This window comes from Pseudochaenichthys georgianus, chromosome 17, assembly GCF_902827115.2.
Source record: "Pseudochaenichthys georgianus chromosome 17, fPseGeo1.2, whole genome shotgun sequence".
Classification (NCBI taxonomy): Eukaryota; Metazoa; Chordata; class Actinopteri; order Perciformes; family Channichthyidae; genus Pseudochaenichthys; species Pseudochaenichthys georgianus.
Window position 1 is genome coordinate 39,967,346 of NC_047519.1, and position 8,385 is coordinate 39,975,730.

Below are 8,385 nucleotides of genomic sequence, written 5' to 3' on the forward strand. Positions count from 1 at the left end.
AACAGACCTCTTGAATGTCTGAATTAACCAATCAGTACATTATGGGGGTTAAAAAACACCCATCTCTCCAAAACATATACGAGCAGTCCATTATCAGACAGGCAAACAAAATGGCGTCTGATCCCACCCACATACTCCACCCAGGATTCCAGCTCCTACCTTCTGGCAGAAGATTCAGGGTTCCCAAGAGCAGGCTGAAGCACTCATTCCTGCCTGCTTCTTAACATTCACATGAAATGAAATGTAGTCAAATGTACTTTTTAAATGTGGCCATGAGGGTTGTGCAATAGGTCGCCATTGTCCGTATGTGCGTCTGTGTATTGTGTTTGTTCAAACGGTGTATGACAGATGATATGTGTATGTCTCTTTATGTTTGTATACAGTATGTACATGTACGTGGAACTGCAGGATGGAGTCCAGAACAAATGTCCTTACGGGGACAATAAAGTATATCGTATTGTATCGTATTGTAGTATTGACTATTCAACAAAGTCATGTATGCAAATAAGCGTATAGTCACCACAAAAACAGATTCTCTCTTTCTAGATATGTTTCCAACCATCTGAATGTTTATGTTGAAATATACCCTTAGCAAAAAAATCTATAAAATCCTATAGAATCCTATAGAATCTTGTAGAAATCTATAGCATGTTATAGAACATAGTCGTATTTGTAAGCCATGCTAAAGAATTCTATAGAATACTATAGAAATCTCTAGATCATTCTGTAGAATACTATAAATGTGTACTTTTCTATAAACTTCTATAAATAAAACTATAACAATCTAAAGAATTCTATAGGACAGAACCGACTCATGACATATCTGTAGAAATCTATAGAAATCTATAGAAATTTGTAGAAATCTATAGCATTCAAAGAAAACATGCATGACATTTTCTCTCTGATGCAACCTATACTAAATTCTATAGAATTCTATAGAATTCTATAAAACTCGTCTTTAAATTGGAATAGAGAAAATCATAGTAATCTACATCATTTTGTGGAACTGAGCTGCTTTGCAAAAGCTGTATGGGTCCCTTTGAAATCTTTACAACTGTATACTGGATTATGTGCCCAATTAAATTATGTAACCTATACATAACCATATACAACCACACAACATATTGGAATGGAACTCTAAACTGAATGAATGTCACTGTCCTTGTAATCTGATGTCAATGCTCCAGAATTTCTGTGACTGCATCTGTATGTATACATTGATCACTTTTGTTATGTAACTAATTATCTGTTACAACTGGAGATTAAAGCTAAGTGACATATAACAATATCTATTGTTAGTGTGAGTCTGTTATAAACAACTCATTGGAGTCTGCAGTACTCTACTCTGTTTTGCAGTCTATTATATACTGTAAAAAAAGATCGTAATTTTACAGGAAATAACTGTAAATGTTTATAGTAAGTATCATGTTTTTTTAAATAACTTGCAAAATCCTGTAAAATGGCAGATATTAACTATAAATTAACAACCCAAAACATTATTTTCAGTATTTTGACAATAACCACAAATAACGTTTATTTCCTTTTTTTTACAGTAAATTTATTATATAATATTTACAGTATTTTTGCACTTTCAGAAAATAAATGCAGATGTACGTCAAATAAAAAGTATTATCTGTAATTAAATATGTAACTCGTAATATAAAAGTGTATTACTATTATAAGACTTTAAGATTTTCTTTGTAATTTTAAGGTAATCATAAAACTGTAAAAAAAAGCGTCAACTAAAAAAAACGTAAAATGTAATTAAAACCTTTTTACATACATAATTTTCTCAATATTCGATTGAATCCACCACAAACACAAAATATCCAATGTTGAAACAAAAGTAAATAAATATGTTCTCATTAAATTCCTAACTTACTATATTGTAAACATCTACAGTTGACAATATCATTAAAACAAATTAAAATGATAGAAAGTGGAGACATTTCTGCAGGGAGGATCAAGGTTTAAAACACACACTGTTATTTACTCAACAAGTCACAGTTATCCTTGTTTTATTTATGTTGCTGTTTTTTTTTTCTCTCCCATTGGTCAATACACAGTAATAAGCCTTAGTTTTACAGTATAATGTATGGTTTTCGGATTCTGGCCGACAGCCAGAGCTACGGCAATTGAAATAGAATTCAGCCAAAACACGGCAGACAAGTCAGGCATGTTTGGAATGAGTCCACAACACTCCTGATTGGTTAATATAAACGTCATCGAAGAAACCTGCCAATGAGAACTGTCCGCGCCTGTCGTTCACATTTGAAACATCCACGTCAGTTTGAGTGGGTCTCCTCCTGCAAGCTACAGCTGTCTGTCTGTATGTCTGCTGCAGGATTTTATGGATTTATATCGGGATCGTTTTACACGTTAAATATGAGCATCTGGACGTCAACAAAGAACAGAAGACTTGAGATCTGGTGAGTCCTGCAACTGTAATGGAGTTAAATATGTATTTAGATAATCCTTAGTTTGTGAATGTTTTATTTTTATTTAAGGTTACATTTCTTCTTCTAGTTAGCTGAGTTTCTTCCCGTTAAGTTGGTATTCATCATTAATAGGTTGTTAAATGTTAAGAAGCCCTGACATGCTGTTTCTTGCAAGATGTTGCGCCCGGAAAACCTGGCTTAACAGGTGGCTGCTAACGTTAGCTTACAGTTTATTGCAGTGCTGCCCCCCCCACCCTCTCGTCTCCAACACGGGAGAATTACACATAAACATGCAGCGGGGTGTCACAATGTTGTCGCCAAGTTTAATATAAAGTTTCACAGCTTTCTTATAGCGGAATCTAGTTTGTTAATGTTCAGTAACAGCTAGCATAGCATAAACAGCTAACCGCTAATGTTTGGCTAACTTGCTAGTTAGCTCTGTTCTATATATTACAAGCTAACATGACTAATGTCACACTGTGTGAACTAAAATACTTTTTGTATTACTACATCATACATGCTTGGTCCAAATCACTGCTAAAATTAATTATTTTTGAAAATGTATAGTAAAGAAACACTCAGCCATGCATGAAATAACATAGCAAAAATAATACGGGTAATGTTTGACCCATGTTGTGCCTTAGAAGTGTAGTGATACAAACATTATTTTTATTCAAAAAGTAAGAAAGGGAAAAATACAAATTGGTGTTGATCCAAAACAGGTTAATTGAGGAATACCTGGAATCCTGAATGGTTAAAGTAATTTATTGCAAAGATATTTACAATTAAAACTAATTCGGGTCACTTTTGACACATGTTGGTTGTATGTTGTTGTGTAAGAAAGGGTTAACATGACGGCTGTGATGTTCACTCTTTTTACAGAGCACCAGTGGACAGCGAGGACTATGGAAGAGAAGATGTGATGGCTTTGTGTGGAAAGCTGCTGACGCCAGCCTGTGTCCCTCATCAGTCTCTCCAGGCAGCACCCAGCTATTCTTCCATCTTGGAGATGAAAAGACTTTGATATGTGAGTAATAACTAACTTGTGTCTAACATAGTATTGAATGTGGTTTAGTAAAGTATTTAAAAATACCCCACATTGTACATGTACAGGACAATCAGACCTTGTTCAACAAAGATCATAAGACAATTGTTTTGTCTTTGAGGTACAGCCGCAGCAGAGAGTCTGAGTTTGAAGAAAGCACTAACATTTTATTTAGTGTTGTTTAATCAATCAATATTTACTGGTCTTGAATTTCCTCACTGGATTACAAAATGCTTGAATCTTATTGTACAGGGACATTATGCAGATTTAATCACCTGAAGATGAAAATATAGATTCATCGATATGTACCATTTTAAGGAAATGGACTGTTATGCAGCTTTCACACCAGCGCTTTTCAGTTTCTAGCTCCGAGCGGGAGCTTTTCTGGTTCAGCTCCGGTTTCCCTTTTCAGCTCCCGCTCTGTGCACACCGCCCACTGGCGCTCCAGAGCTGCCCCTGCTGCGTCATGACGTCACAGTTTACATCGCTGATTTGCTCCCCAACGGCAGCCATTACGGCGCTCACAACAACAACAACTGCGTCGGGTCGATGATCGTGTTGCTTTTAATCACATGAAGCCAGAATAAATTGAATAACGACTTCTCCAACCTTATACTTTTCTCCAGAGTGCCGTGGTTCATTGTTTATTAATGTGTTTCTGCAGCATTTACCGACCGCAGCAGAGCTGCTCTTCCACAGAGTGTATTCTCCCGTTAGCTCCCGGTTAGCTCACACTGCAGCGTCCGCTCTAAAGTATTCACTGTCCGACTCACACAAGCAGCTGATGCATATCCCCAGTTCCCCTTAGCCTAAGTGAATGTGTGTCAGTCTGAATTGACGCTGTTTGGTATCACAACACTGTTATGAAAGTTTCTCTGGTATAAAACGGGTGATGTTGGCATAGCAACCGAAGCTAAACTGACTACTTGCATCCGATAGCTGCAATAATATAAAACAACACGTCTGCCTCTCTCCACAATGATCGATAACAGTGAACGGATAGTCAAAGTAAGGTACAAATAAACAGAATCACGCGAAGCCTGGTTAGTGTTGCCTGACTTTATAAAGTGTGTTTATAAGCACACTGCTTGTAGGCAGGCATGATAGTCGACCCATGTTCAGGGGAGTTGGGTTTAGTTTCCTGCACGCCTCGACGTAAGAGAGACGTAAGCGACGTCGCCTCTTAGCTCCAAAGCTCTTGCCTCTGGACCGACAATTTTTTGGAGCTGGAAATGAAGCGGATTCCGGAGCTAAGAGCCGGCGCCGCTGCGGTGTGAACAGGAAAACCCGGCGCTTTTCAGGCTCTAGCTCCGAGCCGGAGCTGAATAGGCGCTGGTGTGAAAGGGGCATTAGTGGTATTGACCGAAGCTCCACAGCTGTAGCTAGGCGCTGCTAATGAAAACTCAAGTGCTCAATTTGTTGGTTTTTCTTTATTATTAAGAATTGAGCAAGCATATCTTCCTCTTCGAAATCCCAGTTGTACTTCGCTAACACGTAGTGCCTGGGAGGGTGTGTTTGATTGTTCCCACCCTTACCTCACTTATGGACTAGGTCATGTTAGACAAACAATCCAGTGGTTAGTTTTAGGGTCACCTCCATTGTTTTATTTTTTATTTATTCACTTTAAGAGAAAGGGATTTCAGAAACAAGTCTCACAAGTTTGTCTCGAGGTAAAATTAACAAAAGCTAACTGTTGTTAGACTATGTTCCCCCCTTCTAAACTTATGAAATAATCAATGCCCTGATAATAACATCCATCATTATGGTTTACTAATAGTTATCACTTCACTTCCTCCTCCAGCACCTGGACACAGCAGGAACCTATGCCAGGATCCTGTTTGTGGACTTCAGCTCTGCCTTCAACACAACCCTCTGGCTGGAGGCTGCGCACCATCAGGACCAGAACCTCTCTCCGTCAGGACCAGAACCTCTCTCCATCAGGACCAACACCTCTCTCCATCAGGACCAGAACCTCTCTCCATAAGGACCAGAACCTCTCTCCATCAGGACCAAAACCTCTCTCCATCAGGACCAGAACCTCTCTCCATCAGGACCAGAACCTCTCTTCATCAGGACCAGAACCTCTCTCCATCAGGACCAACACCTCTCTCCATCAGGACCAGAACCTCTCTCCATCAGGACCAGAACCTCTCTCCATCAGGACCAGAACCTCTCTCCATAAGGACCAGAACCTCTCTCCATCAGGACCAGAATCTCTCTCCATCAGGACCAGAACCTCTCTCCATCAGGACCAAAACCTCTCTCCATCAGGACCAGAACCTCTCGGCACCTCAACAAGGCCCGCCCCCCCCCACTGACACTTTACCTCAGCCACAACGCAGACTCTGCATGGAGATCACAGGATGGTAAATAATGCAATGTTTAAATATTGCTTACTGCCAATATTTTATATTCTATAATGTATTGCATTCTATTTCTTAATATAGTTCGCTATCTGTGTAGTTTTTTACATTTTTTTATTTGTATGTACGACACCTCCTCATACGTGTGAACATACCTGGCAATAAACCCGTTTCTAATTCTGATCTTTTTGTCCTCTAGGTTGCACTGCCACGTCTACAGTAGCACAGAATGGACAGAGGAAACATGATTGGGCCTCACGTTTTTTGCAGCCAATATACATTATCCTACAAACTTGGGATAGGAGGGTGAGTGAACAAGTTATCCATTGGTTGGAACCTACATCCCCATTGTTAGACGTACTAAATCCTGCACACTGCTCCTTCACATTGACAATGTGAACATATGTCGCCATTTTGCCATTTCTGTTATTTTCAGTTGAATGTTTCAAAGTAATCTTAAAAAATTCAACTTACTTTTTGTTTCTACTGTTTATAAGTATGATGTTTAAATATGAAATGCTGTATTCATTAGTTGTACTATAATTCTACAAATATTTTTAAGTTTTCAGAGTAATTGTTTCCTACAGAACATTTTGTGATGTCATTTTGTTGAACCTGTTTGATTGGAATATGTTAGAAAAAATCTGTAAAATAACAGTATTCTAGCTCTTTAGGTTCTGTATTTATTTTAGTGTTTGATCATACAAATCTAATAAAAGAAAATGTAAAAAACTGTTTTTCTCATCAGAACTTTATTTAAGACAATGGATTTTGAAAAGGGAGGAAAGTTTCCTCTAAAATATTTAAGGACAATTTCTGTATACTAATTGCTTTTGCACTTTATTTCAGTTAAAGTATTTTTACTTTAATTTTATGGTTTTTGTTTGGCAGCCTGCTGCCAGTCATTTGACCGTTTTTTCCGTTTTTTTTGCCCATAGAAGTTTTAGTGCTGTACTTTTATTAAACGTTATTGACTGTAAAAAGAGCAGATACATCTGTAAAACCTGTAAAATATTTAAGGACAATTCCCGTAAATTAATGTTATAAATTCTGCAGAACCATTTTATAGAAAACAATTGCAATGTTCTATAGATTATTTTGCAGAATCTATAGTAAAATCCATAGGTACATTCTATAGAATATTTGCCAATATTCTGCAGTATATTCTACAGAAATTCTATAGAAACATCAATAGATTCTATGGAATATAGGTCACAAATTCTATGGTATTCTCCAGAACAGTTCTATAGAAAGCATCCATGGGGTTTTCTATAGGATTCTATAGACTATTTTCTACAAAAAAAACATCTACAGTGTATATTTTCTATACTATAGTATTCTATAGATTATTTCCCAGAATCTATAGTAAAACACGTAGGCAATTTCTATAGTATATCCGCAAACATCCTGTAGTATTCTACAGACATTTTGTATAGAATGTGTCCATAGATTTTTCTATAGATTATTTCCCAGAATCTATAGTGAAACACGTAGGCAATTTCTATAGTATATCCGCAAAAATCCTGTAGTATTCTACAGAAATTTTCTATAGAATTTGTCCATAGATTTTTCTATAGTATTCTATAGATTTTTTTGCTAAGGGTAGAAACAACAAAAACTCAGTTTCCCTCTCTCTCTTTCCTCCCACACCTTGATGAAGCTGTTTCTCCCCGAGCCTTCGGAGGATGTTTCATGGATGATCTCACCGGCTCTCAGTTTAAAAGGAGCCTCTTTGGCACCGAAGAATAGATCAAATGTGGGGATGCACACAATGCAGTCAACGGTAAACTGGAGCCAATTATTATCTTTCTTTCTCTTTCTCTAACCCCAATGGGCGAGGGGTGGAAATTGGTATATATGGCAATAGTTTTGTTAAGGAAGGGGCGGTCCAGTCGCCATAAAAAACCATCAGGGGCAATGAGGTGGCACTCAAGGTCATGTTTGTTTTGACCCCCGAGGCCTTGTTACAATATATATGACCCATTTATGTCTCCATCCACTGTTGCGGCTGACCTTGTGTTTACGAGGCCGCCGCTACCGAAAAGGCCATCATACAATTGGCCTGATTCATGTGACACTTCGGCTAAACAACGGGCTTGTTACCCCCGGCAACCCCCGCCTTCGCTAGCTCGTAGCGGTTGCTATATATCTGCTCTCTAAGATATATCAGCGCTGAGCTCAAGGCGGTATTTTGACAGGTAGATTTAGTTACCTGTTAGGATCGATACCCGCTCCTCCGCCGGTTAACGGACGCGCTGCTTTCATATATGTTGGTGACATTTTCCAAAATGACATTATAGATTTTGTAGAGCTCAAGCTCCATTATGAAAGTTTTCCATATAAAAGGCTATTAAATGAACGGACAATACTATAAATCATCACCCTTTTTCTGTTGATGCCTAAATCCATTTTCTCCCCATTTATTGGCACCTCGGTGATAGCAGAGATGTTTTGTTTACCACTTCCTGTGACCTGCAGACAGCGGGTTGGCTATCGTGGAAGCAGCACATAAAAGGCCGGTTATGTTAAATGTTCAGAA

At 38.2% G+C, this 8,385-nt stretch overlaps 1 long non-coding RNA gene across 1 annotated transcript; it reads left to right on the forward strand.

Annotated features, from left to right (window-relative positions):
• Positions 1-2,336: 2,336 nt before the first annotated feature.
• On the forward strand, positions 2,337-5,418 carry LOC139435650 (uncharacterized). Its single transcript, XR_011644872.1, has 3 exons — positions 2,337-2,429; positions 3,321-3,465; positions 5,285-5,418. It is a non-coding gene; the product is annotated as an uncharacterized lncRNA (long non-coding RNA).
• Positions 5,419-8,385: the final 2,967 nt, after the last annotated feature.